General features: G+C 34.2%; 1 long non-coding RNA gene across 1 annotated transcript; it reads left to right on the top strand.

Annotated features, from left to right (window-relative positions):
* Positions 1-431: 431 nt before the first annotated feature.
* LOC133823538 (uncharacterized) lies at positions 432-19,681 on the top strand. The gene is made up of 3 exons (XR_009888397.1): positions 432-729; positions 2,375-2,467; positions 19,390-19,681. It is a non-coding gene; the product is annotated as an uncharacterized LOC133823538 (long non-coding RNA).
* Positions 19,682-21,374: the final 1,693 nt, after the last annotated feature.

Genomic DNA, 21,374 nt, shown 5'->3' with positions numbered 1-21,374 from the left:
GTGAGTGCTTGTAGTAGTAGATTACAATAGTTTTGTTTGGGTCGTTAAGACCAAGGTATGCTTAATAGCTACTCTTGCAATGCTTTTGCATTTTATGACTAAATGGTAAGTAGCACTACTACAAAATACCCTTTACGGGACACTTTTTTAGGACACACACCTAAATGCAAGTCCTTAAAAATATCTATGGAGTTTTTAGGACACTCATTGAGAGTCCTGAAAAAACACAATTTAGGACCCGCAATGAGTGTCCTAAAAAAACTTGGGGATTAAATTAAGAATGGTGACTTTTAAGGACTCGCTTTGTGAGTCCTAAAAGAATACTAAGGACTCCCAAAGTAAGTCCTGAAAATTGTTAAGTAAAAGAGACTCAAAACTATAGACTAGTTTTTTCAAATTGGGGGGTTCATCACGATTTGGGCTGCAAATCCTATTTCTTTTTTTTTTTTAAATTAAAAAAAATTGGGGCTTCAGCCCATTTTCCTCTAACCCTACTCCTCCCCCATTCTCTTAGGCGTTCTCCCTCTCTCACACTACTCGATCTCTCTCCGCCTCTCTCACGCTTATCTCTGTCGATCTCCTCGTCTCTCTCATACTCGATCTCTCCATCTTTCTCTCTGTACGAGAAATCGACGGCGACACAGGGGGCTTGGTGACGACGACTTAGGCGCAAACGAGGGTGCTAGGTGGTTGTGATGGCAGCGGGTTTGGGGGGATCAACATCAATGGGTAAGATCTCCTTCTCTCTCTCTCTCTCACTAGATCTCTTTTTTCTATTTTTTTTCCTTCCTTTGGCTGGGTTTGTGACTGATGATAGTGATAGAACTAGATACAATGTATAATCTTCATTTAATAAAATTCTTGTTTAGAATGATGAAAGGATTATGTAGTGGATATTATGATTTTATGATTTTTTTTTTGCCTCTGCAGTTTATTGGAAATAATAGCTTTTAGAGTCATTATTCTTCATTTTATTTAGTTACTTTTCATGCCCAGTTATACCACCTTAGAAAGAATCTAATATAAACACTACAAATGGAAGATTAATTGCGTATGAAATTGATTGCATCACACCAGCATATACAGTGCACCACCAAAACAAAACGTGATGCACCATGAGAGGAACAATTGTTTTAGTTTTCCCTTATATGTTTTTCTTTTATTGCAATATTGATTTTTTTATATAGATAAAGTTTTTGTCCACTTCAATTTGATATTTCAAGCATATGCTATTATATATGATGTTTCCAATAGCAGAATACAATAAATGACAAAAAATATGTTTGTATGTGTTGTGATTGGTGAAATTTAACCTTTAGTTTACAAGTTTTGCAATTGAATACATACATGTTTAATAGGACATGTATAGTCTAGTTGAGTGGATCATGTTGTTAGTGTTTTAAGTGATTGGAGGAGTGGGTTCAGTTATTGTTTTATGTTTTTTTAATTTGACTAGTTATGATGTACTATATAGATTTAATTTATATTAAATGTATAAGTATAATCCACAACTGACTAGTTATGATTTTTAATTTTGTAGAGTTCATTTTTCATGCGTGGACCTATTGATTTATACATTAAAATTAGTTTCTTGGCATGGGGCTATGGTTATACACATAAGATAAGCAAGCCTTCAATTCATTTGGTTAATTAGTAATTAGAATTTTTAGTTATATGATAAATTAATCATGAGATAGTTATGATGAGTATGGATGTTGTTATATGTGAGTAATTAATAATATTTAAGTATATCTTGATAATTAATTTATTTAGTTAATTTCATGATTTTTATTTTTTGGGTAAATTTTGATGTAGCAAGTAAAAGCATGTGTGGGAAATAATGTTTGATAGAAGTTAGGTTGGGAAATTACAATTTTATAAGGTATGCTTTAAATTTTCTCTCTTAGATATAGCTAGATTAAATAGAAGGGGTCCACGGGTCAATATTACATTTACTACGCTTTTTACTTAAATTATACTTGTATGAATCTATAGGGTGCAAAATACTTTTAGAACTCACTAATAAGATGGCCTATATCACATATAAATCATTTATATGTATAATATTTGTGAATTATACTTATACACTAATAAGATGCCATATATAATATTTCATTTCAAGCACTTTATTTTTTATTTTTTACCCAATTTTATAATAGATTTGCCAAAACTCTAATATAACTTTCTTCACTTTCTTCAAACACACTCATGAACTCTCTCTCATGTCCCATGTAGCGTCCCTTCTATCTATTCTTCTAGCCTTGAGTGTAATGTTCTAAAATATTTAAGTTTGACTAGAATGACAAAGGATACCATGGTAGTATAAAATTTTGAAAATTTGATATTTATGTGTATATTCAATTAAATTTTATAGAATATGACCAAGTGGAGATGAGGAGCGGGATAGAATATGACCAAGTGGATATGTCAAACTTAAAGCATTGGATTGGTACTTGGGTTGCAAGAGGTATGTTGTATTTGATTTTTCTTATTTTTAAATATTTCACAATTTTGAATATAAATTGTATAACTTTAGTGGAGTTTGGATATCTTAGATATTCATCCGTAGTGAAGTAGGTTATGAGAATTATGTGTGCTGCGGTGATAACGGAATGTAGAAAACTTGCATGTCTTAGTGAAGTAGGTTTTGAGAATTGTGTGCTGCGGTGATATATTGATGAAAACATGTGTGTTGTTTGATTTATTTGAATTGTTTGTGTTGATTGTGACAGTTTTCTAGGCTAGTAAATTAGGAGATATGTTGTTTGATTTTGTTAATTGAACCCCTCATGGATTTAAGAACTCTTTGACCTTACTAATCTTAAGCTTGCTTAGCAGATTTAATTGTTTTTCAGGTATTTATTGGGTTCTTTTCTTGTAATGCAAACCACGTGTTAGTGAAAATGCCTCAATGGACTAATATTGTTAAATTTAGTGAGTGATACTTCTATAGGATGATGTGGTTGTTAGTGAAAATGCCTCAATGGACTAATATTGTTAAAATTAAATAGTGAATGAATGCTTTTTTCATAGAATTAAAAAATTATTTAATTTCTAATCATGCATGTATTTCTTGAACATTTCAAGTTACAAGTATTTCTTAGAATGAACTGAAAAAGAATAACATGCTAGTTAAAAATAATTTTTAGGAATTGAATTTTTTTGGATATATATTTATTTATCGATCGTTGGAAAACCTGATGTGAAAGTGGAAAAGCTGGAAAACCACAACAATATATGGCAGCATATGATGGTATGTTAGTCTATATGAACCTAAGCATATTAACCTTAACATATCAAAATTTCTATATTTTTTTACCATATATGAAAATATCATTTTTCATTATCAAGGAAAAATATAATCACATTCAGTGTAGATTTGGATTGAAACCAAACCAAGATATGAGTCCTCTAATAATTTTGGATTAGTGTTTCCTCTGTTTTTTTATGAATCTTGAGTGCCATGTTTAGGAGTTCCTTATCCAGAGATATGTTTTTGTGTTTCTAAGGCTCCATGATCATGCCAGCCTTTGCTTATTACGTTAAGTAGGCTTTAGAAGTAAACCATACTAAAGGCCTTCTTAAGTAAGATGAAATTATTGACTCTATATTCCTCGCAATTATTGTACAAACTGAATTCTTTCAAACAATACCTTTCTGATTCATTTGAAACACTAGTGCTTAGTGTTAATTTTTTTAATCCTGCCAAACAATGACTCTTGGAGATTGTTGCGCCAGTTTCATAAGATTTTATTTCCTTTTTCCTCTTATTTATTATGCTAAACTAATCAGCCTATCTTTTTGGTGTATTTTGTGACTGGATTTTGGCGTGTTTATGGTCTATTTTGCTACTTCTTTAATGGCTACTACTTTGTATTTTGCTACTATTTTTTGGTATATTTCTTGACTGGATTTTGGTGTATTTTGCAACCAGTTTGAATGGATTAATATGATTGATTTATGGTCTATTTTGCTGATGCTTTTGGTGTAGATCTCCAAATTAATTGGATATACATTATCCGTAGATCTAGAGATGTACACTGATCAATTATGTGTGGACCTCTCTTGTTTTTTTATTTCTAGTGGTCAACATTTTAAGAAATTTTTATTTCCCGTGGAGAAACTTTTTATTAATTAAAGAAATTTTTTATAATGTGCAGGTCTATATTAAGATGCATTTCTGTAACGACCCAAATTTGCTAATAAGGCTTAGGGCATTGATTAGCGTGCCTGGAGGGCAATAAATGAATTATTATGTTAATTTGTGAATTTATGTGAATATATGATAATGATGCATGTTTAGTTGAGTTAAATGTGCATGTGGGCCCCGTCTGGATATTAGGGGTATTAATGTGATATATATGTGATATATCTGTGCAGCACGATCCGAGACAGTCCTGGGGAGCGGTTAGCTGGAAAGTCACAACGGGGTTAAGAATCCGACTCAGGGTGAGTCGAGGGGTACTTTGGGTATTAGATGTATTATGGGGTTATCGGGGTATGGAAATAAATATTTGGAAATATATTTGAGGTTAGAATGTTTAGGAGGGAATACTGGGGAAATTTACCATTTTGCCCTTAGGGACGTTTTGGTACCCCGAGCCTTGAGGTAACCATATAGACTAAGTTAAATAAAAAAAAAGAAGGAAATACTCAGAGACTTATAGAAACCGACTCTTTTCTCTTCTTCTCTTTTTCTCTCTCTACCAAGGAAACTCTTGGAAGCTATAGGAATCCAGCTGAGAGCTCTGTGATTTAGGCTTGGGTTTTGAAGGACTATCTCAACTTTAGGAAAGGAATTTAGCCAGGATTACGGTGAGGATTGATTCTCATTATCTGTGTTGAAAATTTTGTGATATTGGGTATGTTCTAAGTGGTTTTTGGGTTTTGAATTTGAAGAATGAATTGAGGCTGGAACTTTGGGAATTAAGCTAGAAAACACTTGGAGGATTGGTTCTGCAGCTGAGGCAAGCCTTAATTTAAAGTTTGAAGGTTGAATTATAGTGTTTCCATGGCTGGGTTTTTAGTTCTTGAGTTAGAAAAATTCAGAGATTGAAATGGATTTTTAATGGGTTTCTAGTTAGGGTTTCAGCTAGGTTTTTGTTGCTGGAATCTTGTGGGAAGTTTGTGTATAATTGAGTTGTGAAATTGGGATGATTTTGGGTGGTTTTGAGAGAGGTTTGGGTGCAAAAATGGAGGATTTTTCTGGGTTCGAAGGGTCAGGCCGTGGCATAGTTCTTGGTGGGCCGCGGCCCTTCGAATTTGTTGCATGCTGAGGAAGGAGGGCTGGCCGCGGCATGGCCTGAGTAATGTCGCGGCCCTTACCTGTTTTTGGGCATTTGGAGGCCTCTGGTTGGGGCCATGCCGTGGCATGGTTGGCTAATGCCACGGCCCTTAAGGGATTTTGGGATTTTGAGATTCTAGGCTTGGGAATTTAACCTAGGGTGCTCGGGATTGAATCTTTTACCATGGTTGGTGAAACTCAATGACCCCGAGACTAGAATTGTAATTTAAAGCTAGTTAATGGGTTGAAACTTAATGGATGAATATTATTATGTGTTCTGACCAGGGCTCGGCAAGGCTCAAGTTGAGGGACTGTGCTCGGGATCATAGTGCTCGGGAAGCTCGGGACGCAGGTAAGAAAACCCTTGTTCCCATAGAGCTTGTATGCAGGGCTGAGCCCAATGTGTTTGAATTTCAGGGCGCAGCCCTTTGATTGAATTTGCTAGTATTTCGTACTTGTTTATTATGCTATGAATGCAATTATGTGAATGATCGACAAGAGCCAGGAACGGTGTAGGCCGAGGTCGGCAGGGGCCGAGAATGGCAAAGGGCCGGAAATAGCGTTAGGCACATTGAGCGTGAGGCCGAGTACGGCAAGGGGCCGGGAGCAGCATAGTCCCTAAAGGATACCTGGGATATCCTCACGGTGTGGACCGCGAACCCAGGGTCTAGTAAGGCACCTGGGACGGCTAGGTCGTGTGTGTTTAGCCTATTGATGGCCAGTTTATGTACTTGGTGTATGTTTTGCATATGTTATCTGTTTGTGGGTTTTCTTGCTGGGCTTTGGCTCACAGATGCTCTGTGGTGCAGGTAAGGGCAAGGAGAAAGCTTACCAACCATGAGTGTAGCAGGCATGAAGCGGCGTGTACATGTTTGGCCAACCTGGCTGCCACAGCCATTGGATTTTGGGAGATGATTGTAAATAAACTTAGATTTTGTCGTTTAGTCGACTTGGTTCAGTTTATATGTTGTAACTATTTCTAAACTGTATTTTGGGATCCTAAGTGTTAAATTTTTATGAATTTCAATGAAATGGAGTTATTTCTAAAGTTTTTCCTCTGTTTATGGCTTAATTATACTATTTGACTTAAAACCTCGATTAGCGAGTTGAATGCACGTTTTTAACTCACTTAGTAACGGCTCTAAGGAAGTAGGGCGTTACAATTTCTTTGGCGCAGTACTAGACGACATTGGCAGTTGAAGTTTTTAGAATAAAAAATATATTTCACTAACATTGTATACATTTCTTGTTTAATATTTGGTGATGATAGAATTTGATTGTAGTATAAAATTTCATGTACTATGATTTTGTAAGCCGAGTAGACTAAATATTAAAATTATATTTTTGAGTAATTAATAAAAATTATTTTGTTGTATTTTCTTTTGAAATTTTAGAAATCTAACATACATAATACATTTTGGACACTCAAAGAGATATATTTTTTTTAAATCAAAATGAAAATTGTAGCTGCATTTTTTTTAAAAAAATTACTTTTAAGGGCATACAAAGCGAGTCCTAAAAAATTACTTAAAGGCACTCAATCTGATTTTTTAAGACTCGCTAAAAAATAACTTAAAGGCACTCAACCAGATTTTTAGGACTCGCAAAAACTTAATTAAAGGTTCTCAACCAGATTTTTTAGGACTAGTGTTGCGAGTCCTAAAAACATTCTTTTAGGACTAGTGTTGCGAGTCCTAAAAACATTCTTTTAGGACTCGCGTTGCAAGTCCTAAAAACAATTTTTTAGGACTCGCAACGTGAGTCCTAAAAAACCTCATTTTTTAAGGCTCTCAAATAGAGGACTCGCGCCCCGCGAGTCCTAAAAAACCTTTTTTGTGGTAGTGTTGGTTCGGGTTGGAGCCAGAACCTTAGCGTAATATAGTCTGGGTTGGAGCCAGGACACGGTAAGCTAATGTTTGTGTCAGAGCCAGGACATGGTAAAAATATATAGTCCAGGTCAAAGCCAGGACATGGTAAAAATATAGTCTGAGTTGGAGCCAGGACATGGTAAAAACATATAGTCCGTGTTGAATCCAGGACTTTAATGTTGGAACTGAGTTGAGGGTCGGATCCCTTGCTGTTAATCTATTGATTAGTTATGATATGTATTATATATCTTGAATGTTCTGCGAATCTTTCGAGTGGAGGTTATTGTGATATTTGTGAACTTGGTTGTTCAAAACAATCAAAGAATTTATTTTTGATATGGTTATGTATCTTGAATGTCTAGGATTTTCTGAGTGCAGGTTGTCATGATATGTATGAAAATTGGTTGTTGGGTGCAACCAAAGTTCTTGATTTTTTGTTATGGTTATTATTGAGAATTGTATGATAGGGTTGGAACTTATCCAATATCCTAATGACTGGTAGAGATATCTACCTTAGGTCGCCCCGTTACTGGGTTTTAGTATACTTGTGTGTAAGGCTATTCTTACTAAAAGTTGTCGCCTACCTAGTTGTTCATGTTGTAGGTAAGTGCAAAGGCAAAGTGGATCAGTGAGCACTGAAGTCTGCTTGTGGATATGTACATGTGGCCTGACCTAGAGAGGTTTTTGATGGATCACCATTTTGAAAAGAAAAGGCTGGAAGTTTGTTATTTCTTCGGGATAATTGTTTTGTTATATCTCTGTGGAAGAGTAGTTGTATTTTCGTTTGCTAAAAGAAAAGTGTGCACACATGATCTTTTTAAAAGTTTTTTATATGGATTTTCAGTACAATGAGTTAAAAGTAAAAAGTTTAAATTTTCGCATGATTTTGGTCTTGTATGTTTTGTGTCGTTACATTATATTTAAAAGAGAAAGTAAGAGTTATTTTAAATTTTAAATAATAATGATAAGATTGTCTTATAAGCTATCTGAATTTAACTTGACTGACCGTAAGGCGGCTCTATATTTGTTTGGTAGTTTTATCATGGAATAGTAAATGCTATGGTATGTGTTTTAATTGTTCCATCCATGCATCATATTTATTTTCCAAATAGTAATATTATTATATTTTATTTCTTTCAGTGATGTCAAATGGTGACAATCCAATTACTTCTTTACTTTCATTTGAAAAACTTAATGGTGATAATTTTATAAGATGGAAATCGAATATGAATTCGATGTTAATCTGTTAGAACCATAAAATTTTCCTAACTGAGGAATGTCCTGAAGAGCGTGGTGCCAATGCCTCGAAGAATTTTCGGGAAAAATATGATGCCTAGATTCAATCTAATAATAAGGCTAAGTGTTACATGCTTGTGGGCATGAATGATGTTTTGAGGACAAAACATGAAACCATGAAAACTGCTTTTGAGATAATGGAATCTCTGCAGGCCTTGTTTGGACAGCAATCTGGTCAAAGTATACATGAGGCTACTAGAACCTACATGACTACTATGAAGAAGAAGGGTGTTTCTGTGCGTGAACATGTCTTGACCATGATCAACGTGATGCATGAACCATAAATACATGGGGCCATCATGGATGAGTGTACACAAGTATGCATCATACTTGAATCGCCCACTCTTGCTTTCTCTACATTCACAACCAACTATATTATTAATAAGTTGGAATTCAACATGACCCAGTTGTTGAATGAACTGCAGACATTTGAGTCTTTTAACAAAACCATAACCAAAGAGGTTGAGGCAAATATGACAAAGGAAAAACCTTCAACCTCTGAGGATAAAACCAAGAAAAGGAAGAAGAACAATGACAAGGAAAAAATTACAGGCAAGAAGGCACCAAAAGCCAAGGAGAATAACAATAACAATAACTCCAAGAAAAAAGAACCGAAGGAAAAGTGTTTCCACTATGTAGTTGAAGGTCACTGGAAGAGAAAAAATAAAAAGTATCTCGTTGAGCTGAAAAAGAAAGGTAAATCTGATTTGATTGTACTTGAAGCTTGTATAGTGGAAGACGATATGTCATCCTTGGTTTTAGATTCAGGAGCCACTAACCATGTTTGTTCTTCTATGCAAATACTTGAGTCATCAAGGGAACTTGGTGATGGTGAGGTGACTGTGAGTTGGAAGTAGAGCGCTCGTGTCAGCTAGAGCAAAGAGAACAGTTTGTTTATATTTTGGGAACAATTATCTTATTTTGCATAATGTTTATTTTATTCTTGAATTTTATGAAAACTTAGTCTCTTTATCTATGTTGCGTGAACAATATTTTGATATTTCTTATAATAATAATGCAATTTTTATTTCGAAAAATGGTTTCAAAATTTGTGAAGCAAAAAAAAGACCAAATGGAATGTATATGCTCAAGCCTAATAAACGATCTCTATATAACTCGGAATTATTTAAAGTAGCTACATTGAAAGGAAACAAAAGAGAAAAGGTTTCAAATGAGGATGACACATATTTTTGGCTTCTTGGAGTTGGTAATATAGGACTAGGCAAGATAAATCGATGAACAAAAGATGGACCATTGAGAGAACTAAGAGTTGGAAGACTTCCTTTTTGTGAGTCTTGTCTAGAAGGAAAAATGACCAAACGTCCTTTCTCAACGAAAGGCAATAAAGCTAAAAGAGCCTTTAGAGCTTGTACATAGCGATGTGTGTGGTCCAAACGTACAATCAGGAGGTGGATATGAGTACTTTGTCACCTTCGTTGACGATTACTCAAGATATGGTCATACATAACTAATGGTTAGGAAGTCTGAAACCTTTGGTATGTTTCAAGACTTCAAAGCTAAGGCTGAAAAGCAGTTAGATAAGACTCTTAAAACACTTCTATCAATTAGACTTGGTGAATATTTGGATTTAGAATTCAAAGACTTCATGCTGGAGCATGGTATTCTATCCCAACTCACAACACATGTAACGCCATAGCGAAATGATGTTTCAGAAAGAAGAAACATGACCTTGTTGGACATGGTCAGGTCTATGTTAAGCTACTCTTCACTTCCTTTCTCATTATGAGGATATACACTTCAAATGATGACTTACATTATGAATGTATTCCCATCTAAGACCATAAGCAAAATGACACTAGAACTATGGAATGGTAACAAACCTAGTTTGCACCATTTATTCATTTGGAGCTGTCCTACTCATGTTCTTAGAACTAAATCAAGGACACTTGATTCGAGGTCTGAAGTGTGTATTTTCGTGGACTATTCTCCAGAAACAAGAGGCGGTTACTTCTATAGTCCCAAGGACCAGAAGGTATTTGTTTGTACAAATGCGACGTTCCTTGAACATGACTATATGAATAATTATAAACCTCGGACCAAGGTAGTTTTGGAGGAACTCACGGCTGATAAGATTCCATCACCTTCATCATCATCATTAAACGATAAACGACGAACCAAGGAAACCACTATTCCTGAAAAGGAAACCCCAGTGCAACATCGTAGTGGGAGGATTGTGAGATAGTTTGTTCGCTACGAACATGAGGCACATGTCCTTATTTCTGATATAGACAAGGATGATCCATTAACCTTCAAAGAAGCAACGGATGGTTTTGAAAAGGAGAAATGGCAAGAAACCATGAACCATGAAATGGAATCAATGTATTCTAATTCTTTCTGGGAACTTGTAGACTCACCTAAAGATGTCAGTCCCATTGGGTGCAAATGGATCTTCAAGAAGAAAATAGGTGTAGATGGGAAATTAGAGACTTTCAAGGCAAGACTAGTAGCCAAAGGTTACACTCAGAGAGAGTGTGTTGATTATGAAGGAACATTTTCTCCTGTGCCCATGCTAAAGTCTATTTGCATCCTCTTATCCATAGCCACTTAAAAGGTTCTCTATGGAGAATTCCAAGAAAGATCAGTTACTGACCAGACGTGGAATTACTCTTTCCAAAGAGCAATGTCCAAAGACACCTCAAGAGGAAGAGGACATGAGAAAGTATCCCTATGCTTTAGCAGTTGGGAGTCTAATGTATACTATGTTTATGTACTAGGCCCAACATATGCTATGCAGTAGGGATTGTAAGTCGTTATCAATAAAATTATGGTTTGGAACACTAGATTGCAGTAAAGCACATTCTCAAGTATCTTAGGAGAATGAGAGATTATATGCTTGAGCGTAAGTGAGAGATTGTTAGGATTTATGCCTTAAAGGCATGTAAAGACATTTTATTGATTTAAATAAAAGTATGATTTTATTATATTTGAATGTTATAATTATTATTTGAATAATTTATATATAATATTAAGAAAATTCCATATTCATTTATGAGGATATGAATCTTGTATAAGTACGAGAACATATTAATGAATAAAATAGTCAGTAACATATTAAAATTAGGAATCTTTAATGAATTATTACTAGAACGATTTACTAAGCATACGGGATGGAAGTAGTGTAGATTCAGATTACTGATGTGGATAGACATCTTGGTAAATGTACTTTATATAATAGTGATTATATATGATAGGACCGATATGAATTAACTATCTTTATAAACTTACTATTTGCAATAAAGATTTAATCATTATCATAATAGATGATCATTTGTAGATCAGTCTAAATGTTGAGTAGTCATGAACTCCTGTTTATGCTTATTGGATCTTTTGATTCATTCGTTAAGGTCTCTTAATATAATGAGGCTAGTGACTTTTGTTTTAGAGATTCAATATCATGAATGGATGGGAACATGATTTACAATAATGGAATCCATAGTTTCACTGATCGAATATTGGTTCCCTTAAGGGTTGATTATGGAACTAAATAGTTATTGAGCTCAAATCTATAATTTGATTATAGATTAATTATTCGCTAGTGAATTCATGGTACTTAAGGGTCAAGAGGTAATTAGAAGGGTAAAATGATAATTTTGACCAATTATAATTGACGAACCAATAAATGTAGGACAAAACTACATTTATTGATTATATCAATGGACTACAAAAGAAAACTTTGTAAATATAATTCTATAAGTACTTAGAGTATTTATAGTGGAGTAATCATGGAATTAATATATAAGATTATTATACTAAAGAATTTAACTAGTAATTTGGTTTGTTGGAGCTTTGTATTATAGGTCTATGGTCTCAGGTCACCTCTGTCCTACTCTATCAAGGGTAAGGATGTCATAAGGAAGATTTGTAGAAAGAAGGACCACATTGCAAAGGAATTAATTTTTTAGGGCAAGTAAATAATTATGTGATAATTATGGTCAATCGATTAATTGTGAATTAATTAATTATTTAACAATATAGTTTTTATTTTGAAATACTTTATGTTAAAATAAATATTAATCATGTTTTGAATAATATTGAGCCAGTTTAATTATTGTCTTATTATAAGATATTTATAATAATATATTTATTTATTTAAAATTGATATTTTAAGATTAAGTTAATTTTGAATTGACTCATATTTATTTTAGGATGAATATATTATCTCAAATATTAATTAAACAAACAAATGAGAAAATCAGGGATAGCCACATAGTGGCACCTATCTCAGGGATATTTCTATCCCTAGGATTTGAATTTTAAATTTCAAATTAATTTCTTTATTTAATTATTCTTTTTAAATATGATTTAAATTAAATAAAAAATAGGTTGTAACTAATTAGTTTTATTTAAATAAAATAAAGATTAATTAGATTAGTTAATTATCTTTATAAACCTGAAAAGAAGCGAGACTTTTCATAAGCTTAAGAAGTTGCTAATTCTTGGTTATCAGACTCTCTAAAAGAAAAGAAACGATAGAATTTCCTAATACTGAAATTCTAGTTTTTATAGCCTTTATCTTCTTAATCTTATCTAGATCTCATGTGCTGAGTACATCTAGAGAGTCTAAATCAACCTTTGAATCCTAAGTCCCCACACACTTTCTTGTGTGTTAGAGGATTGGCATGGAAGGTTAAGGTGTGGGCTTTCAAAAAGGATAGGAATATCATTGCTTTATACGAGAAGATTCAAGACACTTGATAGGCTACTAGAGATAATCTTTTATCTAATTATGTATCCTTTAATATATCTATATATGTATTATCCTGGCTGGTATTAATAAATTTTTAAAGATCCATTATGTTGCGTAATCTTATTTTTCTCATTTAATACCAACACAGCCATCCTTGAGGAATCCTACTTCTGTTTCCCCATCTGACTCTACATAGTCATTATTAACTAAGACATTGATTCGTTATCCTCAATTCATGGAGACTTCTCTCATGTTTGCTCCTCGCTCGGGGTTTTTCCCTGGACTGGTGAGGCATAAATAGTACTCTTCCTCCAGGCCCGACGTGGTCAGTCGTAGCGCGCTTGGGCGAAAGGCCCTGGGCTCTACAAGTTGTTGGCCTGGTAGTTTCACGGACCTCATGAGCTTCAGGGTCATTAGCCCTCCTCAAGACGTCGACGGGCTCAGAAGCCCAACAATTCCTCTTCTGCTTTTAGGGGGCCTTATCCTTATCTTTTTCACGAGCTGGAGGCACAGGTGGTGCTCCAGCTAGGTGAACATGTGGCTCGCCAGCGGGTGTTCTTGTGCCCTGTCAGCGGGGTGCACGAGAGGCAGGCCTGTTGGTTGCACAAGTGGCATTCTAGCTAGGTGTACAGGTGGCCCACTAGTTGGCTGCCTAGGTGGTACTTCGCCCTGAGGGTCCACTTGTAGTGCTTAAGTTGCCTAAGTGGACTTCATGGCATTAATCACCTCTTGTAAGGCAGCGAAGCTACCCTTGTGAGGCTCTATTTCTTGTTATTGAGAGGCTTCTTGACTCTTAAGTGCCACCACCTTTGGTGGCTCCTCTGTCTGGTATGACTGAGAATACTCACTCATATAGTCGTCTCTTCCAGACCATTATAGCCATTGTTACCATCGTAACAGTTGTCATGGGCCACCTCCGAACCAGCTGGTGGAGGTGGTCGGCTTGGTTCTACTCCCATAACGGTGGTGGAGGGAGCGTCTTCAATGACATTTCTTTTGATGTTCACCATTGCTGTAACTCAAAGCTTTCCTCAAGCTCTCAATGAAAGCACCAAAATTATGACTAGCTTTTTTGCTAACAACTAATTATAATAAAGCTTAAAGAAAATAAAGTTGAGACACATATATTTACATGGTTTAGGTTATGAATAAACCCTAGTCCACGAGTCCCTTGTATTAGGATAATAAAAGCTTGGAGGTATCAAGCTTCCATGGGGTTTTCCAGGCAGCGTTTTGGCAATGCTCTGAATACAAAAAAGCAGGGATCCCTTACAAAGTGTTCCCTAGCCCTATTTATATATGGCTGAGGGCAATTAATTCCCTAATGATGTTTTATTACAGTTATTCTCACTTAATGGGGTTTTAAATGACTAATAAATGGTAAATTCCATTAGTTAATATGTTGGTGGGCCCATGGGCCCTTGCGTATATCAATGGGCCTAATACATGGTACCAACCCAATACTTTATGGGGAAACACGCTCTTGACAGTGTCATGTGGGTAGCTGCACATTTTCCCATGCCAGGCGGCGTCGTGAGACATCCTGCTTGTCACATGTACAAAATCGACACTACGATTTATGCAACAGTGTGTTAGATGGTTGCTTGTGTTCCAAGGTCAATGTGCTTGAGACTTGGCTCCTTTCCTCCACACCTGGAGAATGTATCTAGCAGACCTTGAGGACCTGAGTATTTGAGACAGTCTAGTGAAACACCCTGGAATATGTTCCTCAAGAAGTAGCATTCCCACGAGGACACAATACTCCAGTGGTGAACTATGACTCAAGGCTAGGCTCTCCTCCCGCGGAGCTCGAAGCAAGCTCCATGTCTTAATCAACTTCTATGAAGATGCAATTACTCCTTATTGTGTGCCACGTGTCACATTATGAAAACATGGACAACACCTTCATATCAATATGCTAAGGAAAATGGGGTATGGCCAATTGTTGTTCGATGTGTTGCTCTATATGACCAAAGCACTTCATGTAGTTCGTCTGGCCATGCACCTTTAGCCCGTTTGAGAAACATGTCCCATTTTTTTAAAAAGGGCAAGTGAGAGTTTGTTGGGTTTTATGCCCTAATAAAATCATATTTTTCATGTAACACGCTTTTATTATCAATAACAGAAGTAGAAATCACTTTGTTTATTCAATCGCATTGTTCACCTGTTTTATTACATGTTTATTCAATTAATACAAACATTCATAAAATCCTAAACATATGGATAGTTACAGTTATAGTGACTAGGTGATAGTGGATTATAGTTGTAATTATATGTTCAAAAGAAAGATTCTTAAGACTAGAATAGTGCATTGGATTTTCACTAATTAGGTAATCTACGATATGATCAACTTACATATTCAGGGTGTGATGTCTTATCCAAGGCATTGACCAAGTAGATAATATTGGATGTATTTGGTTACACCGGACTAGGACCAATATTGATTATTGATAGAAAAATAAGTATCGTTGTTATCGAATCTAATCAATGCCACAACGTTGACCATATGTCAAGTCAATCTTAATTCTCAGTGATAACATTCTGCTAATAATATCATTTAAGTCTTTTGACTTGTACGTTACCATCTTACCCTACGGTCTAGCCTATACTTATATCTTGGAGATTTAGTAGTGTAATTGAGTGAGAGTATTATTCATAGATACAAAATCTATAACTTCTGCATGAGAAGTGAAAAGATGATTTCCTTAATTGCTTTGTTCAAAAGGTTAAATGATTGAGATCTCATTTTTGTGATTAAGTTCATAGAAATATCATTTATGAGGAACTTAGTGGGAGTTAAGGATAAAATACTCATGAGGGGTAAAATGATAATTTGTACCTAACTATTTAGTAAGCCATCGATAGAGGATTGACTGACTGTAATGGTTATAATAATGGATAACATATTTGTGGTTTGGAAAATATGTTCTATGAATTCAAAAGTTCAATTTTGAATCTATAGTGGATTGTAGCACACCAAATTTTTTATTTTATTTATTTAATTTTGTGCTTTGTTTTTTAATTGTTAAGTGTTGTGAAGTATTTTATTTATTTGTTTAAATTGATTGTTAGAAATTGTTTGAACTTTATTGTTAATTGTTCATTTTATTTATTTATTTGATTTGTGAATATTTGAGTTTTGGTTGAATGCACCAAGGTGCATGGTAGGCAGTGATGCACCCTAGTGATTGAGTGTGTGCATGTGCATGGTTGCATGGTGCACTTGTATAGAATTTTCTACACACTTTATTGTTTCCTTTTATTAGTTTTATTTTATTTAATTGGAGAAAAAAATAAAACAAAGGGAAAAGAAGAGAGGTGGACGACATATGTGGGAAAGGGAAGATTCATTTCCCATTTACTTTGTTCAATCAAATAAAATGAAAATAAAAGAAAATCAAAAGAAGAGGAAACTTACCTTTTTTTCATTAGGCTAGTAATTGCCTTAGGTTACATAAAGAGTGAAGGAAAGAAGAGAAGATCCATTTTGGCTCCTTGGTGCCATCGGCCTAGTGAGAGAAGAGAGAGAGAGTGGGCGTGAGATAGAGAGAGAAGGAGAAAAAGAAGAAGAAGAAGAGGATCCAATCTCTCTATAGGTAAGGACTTTCTTGGTTTAATTGATTCTAGAGTTTGGAACCTCTCCTTAATTTCTAGATGTTTGATTTCTCTTTCCATGTTCTTGTTGTGTTCGAATCCCTAGGGTTGGGCGAGGTGGTGGACATAGTTTGGTTCTTGTGTATTCTCAAGGAAGGTATTGGATTCCTCCCTCAACCTTTGTGTTGATTTTGTTTTCTTGAGGAGATTATGGATTGATGATTTGTAATGATATTTTGTTTTGTTTTCCCTTTGATTTGTTGGTTGAATGTTATTTTGATCATGAGATGAAGGGTTATTGTGGTTTAATGCATGAAGGGTTTTGGTTTTGATTTACTAAGTATGATGATCTTGGTATTTATGTTTATGTACATGTAGTATTTGGCCAAGGCCTATGTAAGGATTGCATGTTGGTTTTGTTTATGTTTCTCGTGGTGTTATATGAACCTGTTCATTATTTTGAGATAGAAACATGTTAGGGTTCATGTAGATGTAAATGAAAATTTTGGTTTTATTTTATGTTTAGGTCATGTAAATTTCGGCCTAAGGTTCTTGTGCCATGTATATGTATGATTGATCTTGAATTAGGCCTATGATTTGAATGTATATGTGATGATAGGGATTCTTCTTAGAATAACAATTTGATGATAGGTACATTCTAGGGTTTGTGATTGATATGTATAGATTTAAACATGTATGATTTTGGTCTGAATTTTGTGAAACATGATGTAAAAGGATGGACTTCATAACTTAATATGCTTGCTCATTTTTGTGTATAAATGGTATGAAATATGATGAAAATAATGATTTGCATGCATAAATGTTTTTGCAAGTGCTTTGGTGATTTTATGAAGTTAAGAGGGTATTTAATTTACATTAAAAGGACATTTTACTCAAATAAATACCTACAGTTTTTTTTATATATTTTATAAAGAAAATATAAGTTTTAATTCCAAGATGGTGATTTTTGAAGGTTTATTTTGTTGCTGGAATTTTCGGTAAAAATTATGAAGAGTCTTTTAAGTGAAAGAAATAAGTTTGTGTGGTTGTTGAAATAATATAACACCCTAAACTATGTAAATATTAAAAATGGTATTTTAAATGTAACCTTGAATGTTCACATGGATGGATATGATTTTCTTGATTTTAATTATTGAGATTTAATTCAATTGTGAATTTTAAACAAATTAAATGGTGGCTGAAAGTTTAGTTTAATTAATTAAAATTAATTATTTAATTATCACATATGAATTTATACTACATAAAATTAAGTCTTAAATAATGCAAGCAAATTATATTTTTCTCACACTAAAATTATATTTTTCTCACATCAATCTTGTAATTTTATTAATTTAAATAAAGTGGTATTTGCTAAGGGAAACATGATATTTATAAGTACTTTAGATCATTTCAAGTTTTTAGTTATTTTCTATGCAATTTAAAAATAATAAATGGATTTATTATATTTTTTAAAATAGCTAAATAAATTATTTTTATAAAATAAAAATAATGTTTTAAGAGGTTTAATCAACTTAAGGATTTAAAAGAAATAAATAATGGTGGGAAATTGTGGCTTATAAATCTTTATTTTGAAAATGATAGAAATAAGCGTGTAGAAATTATTGTTTTTAACGTCACTTTTTAACAACGTTCCCACGTATGCATGTCGCATGCAATGCACTTTTACGTTAAAAAATATGTCTAATATTCAACCATATAATTTTTACTTGAAAACCATGCATGCATAATAGGTAGAAGTTGCATTATTCTTTGGTGATTTTATGTGGAAATTGTGCATGCTTGGAAATTATGTGTAATTGTACCATGTGTGCATGGCCCATGCACACATGGGATATGTGAGTTAGGCACAAGAAATCTTATGTGATGCTAAAGAATGTTATTTGATTATGATTATAGACTCGTTGTGAAGTTTGTTCAATTTTTTCTTTGCTCGGACGTGAGGTAAGGAAGTTAGATAGAATTTTTTTTATTTATGCTATGAACGGTAAGATTGGTTTGTATGAAGATAAATGCTATGTATGATGATATAACTTGTTATATGAATTATGAAATGCTATTGTTAATTGATATGGTGAAATTTGATGAACCATGTATATCCTTTTTGTGTTGATGCTAATGGATTGCATGTATTTTTGTATGTTGTATGATATGTAAATAGTTGTTAGCGTGTTGAACGCGACACAACAAATGGGTTACTAAGGATCTAAGATGTAACCCGAGTTACTAAGGATATAAAGATGTAACTCATAGGGTGGACGCGCCGAGGTTATTCAAGGACCAGAGCCTCCTGTTTACCTCAAGATGTGACATGGAAAAGATAGGGGCCATGTTCACAAAGATATGATGATGATGCTTATGATGATAATGTTTACGATGATAATGTTTATGGTGATAATGTTTATGATGATAGTGTTTATGATGATGATGTTTGAATATGTTTATGATATATGATGCATGATAATGATGTATGATGATGACGTTAAGTGCAATGTATGACGATGTATGTATATGACGTTGTAGGAATCTTACGATAAGATTATGTTTTGTTGTGTTTTCAATGTCTGTTATTTTTACTTCCTTACTGTGCTTTTAGCTCACCCCCTTACTTTTCCTTCCAGGTAGTAAATAGGGTTTCTCATATGCACGTGTGGTGATGTGGGGAGTTCCGACGTCAGGGTGTGTATGGCGTGGGGGTATCCTATGGGCGAACAAATGATCAGCTTAAAACGCCAAAATTTAAAGGACGATGTCATGTTTTTATTTTGATTTCCAAACTTGTTAGTGGGACTTGAACTATATTGTTTTTTAAAACGTTGCATGAGAACTTTTATTTTATTTTAAACTATTGGGCCCAATTCGCATGTTTTAGCAAGACCCCATTGAAATTTTCATATAATAAGTGGTTTTTCTTCTTTGAGTTTATGAGCATGGAGATGTTTTACAAAGTATTAGTTTAGGGTGTTTTACATGGAATAAAGAGGAATTAATAAATTGTGAGATAATTTATTTAATAAATAAACTCATGAGAATTTATTGAAGCTTATATTGATGGATCCATGGTCCCCATGTCATCTCTTATCAAATCAAGTTTAATAATCTCAAACAATTGATTTAATTATCAAATAGAAATATCAAATTGACTAGGTCAATTTAGTGATACAAAGTACCTCCACTAAGATGTCCAACTACATCAGTAATTCGGATATAGATTACATGTATTCATAATACTAGTGAACCGTACTTACAATATTTAATCCAAATATTCCATATAACTTTGTTTTACTGCGAACTATTTAAATTTGTTCCTTACATTCTTAATCCTATCGTACAAATACAAGATTGTACTCACCATAACGAATTTGTGAATTTTCCGATATTCATATAAGATTATTCTAGCAATAATAATAAACAAACAGTATATGGAAAAATCCATTTAAATTATTTATTTCATAAAAAAAAATTCAAAACATATTCTTTAAAGGGCACTAATCCCAACAATCTCCCACTTGCCCTAAAGAAAACGAAGCATCTCCCTCAAACCCATATTGCCAACATGATCTTTAAAATACTTGGAAGACAAAGTCTTAGTAAAAGGAACGACAAGGTTATGTTTCGAAGTTATCTTCATAACTGATACATCTCCTCTATGAACAATATCTCTGATCAAGTGGTATTTCCTTTCAATATGTTATCCCCTCTTGTGTCTTCTCAGTTCATCCAAGTTAGCTACTGCCCTGCTGTTGTCATAGTATAGGACAAGTGGCTTATTCATATCTAGAACAATTTCTAGATCGGAATAGAACTTCTATGTACTCAGCTTCCATGGTAGAATATGCGATATTGGTTTGTTTAATACTACACCAGATCACAGCTCCTCCACCAAGTGTGAACACTAATCCAGAATTTGATTTCTGACTATCTCTATCAGATTGAAAATCAAATCAGTGTGTCCAGTGGGGTTCAGGCCACCACCTCAAAATACAAGCATATATTCTCTAGTTTTCTAAAGATACTTGAGAATATTCTTTATTGCAATCCAATGACTCAATTTAGGATTGGATTGATAATGACTGAGTATCCCTACTGCATAAAAAATGTCAAGTCTTGTACACAGCATGACGTACATTAGACTGCCTACCACAGAGGCGTAGGGATACTGTCTTATATCCTATCCTTCTTGAGGTGTTTTAGGACACTGCTCTTTAGAAAGGATAATTTCATGACAGGTTGGCATATCACCCTTCTTGAAATTTTTCATAACGAATCTCTCCAGTACCTTATCGATATAAGTAGCTTGAGACAGAGCCAAAACTTTGTTCTGACGATCCTGAAGGATCTTTATGCCTAGAACATAGTTTTCATCTCCAAGATCTTTCATTTGGAATTGATCGGCTATCCATTTCTTTGATTTTGTCAATGTTCCCACGTCATTCCCAATCAGTAGGATATCATCAACATAAAGAACCAGGAATACCACGATACCATCTCTAATTTTTTTATAGACACAAGGCTCATCAACATTTTTTCCAAAACCATACGTTTTGCTTGTGTCAAGGCTCAGATTCCAAGATCTTGAAAACTTGTTTGAGTCCATAAATTGACC

The sequence above is a fragment of the Humulus lupulus genome, chromosome 3 (assembly GCF_963169125.1).
Source record: "Humulus lupulus chromosome 3, drHumLupu1.1, whole genome shotgun sequence".
Classification (NCBI taxonomy): Eukaryota; Viridiplantae; Streptophyta; class Magnoliopsida; order Rosales; family Cannabaceae; genus Humulus; species Humulus lupulus.
The sequence above is the reverse complement of the archived record's forward strand: the minus strand, read 5'-3'. Positions and strand labels throughout refer to the sequence as shown.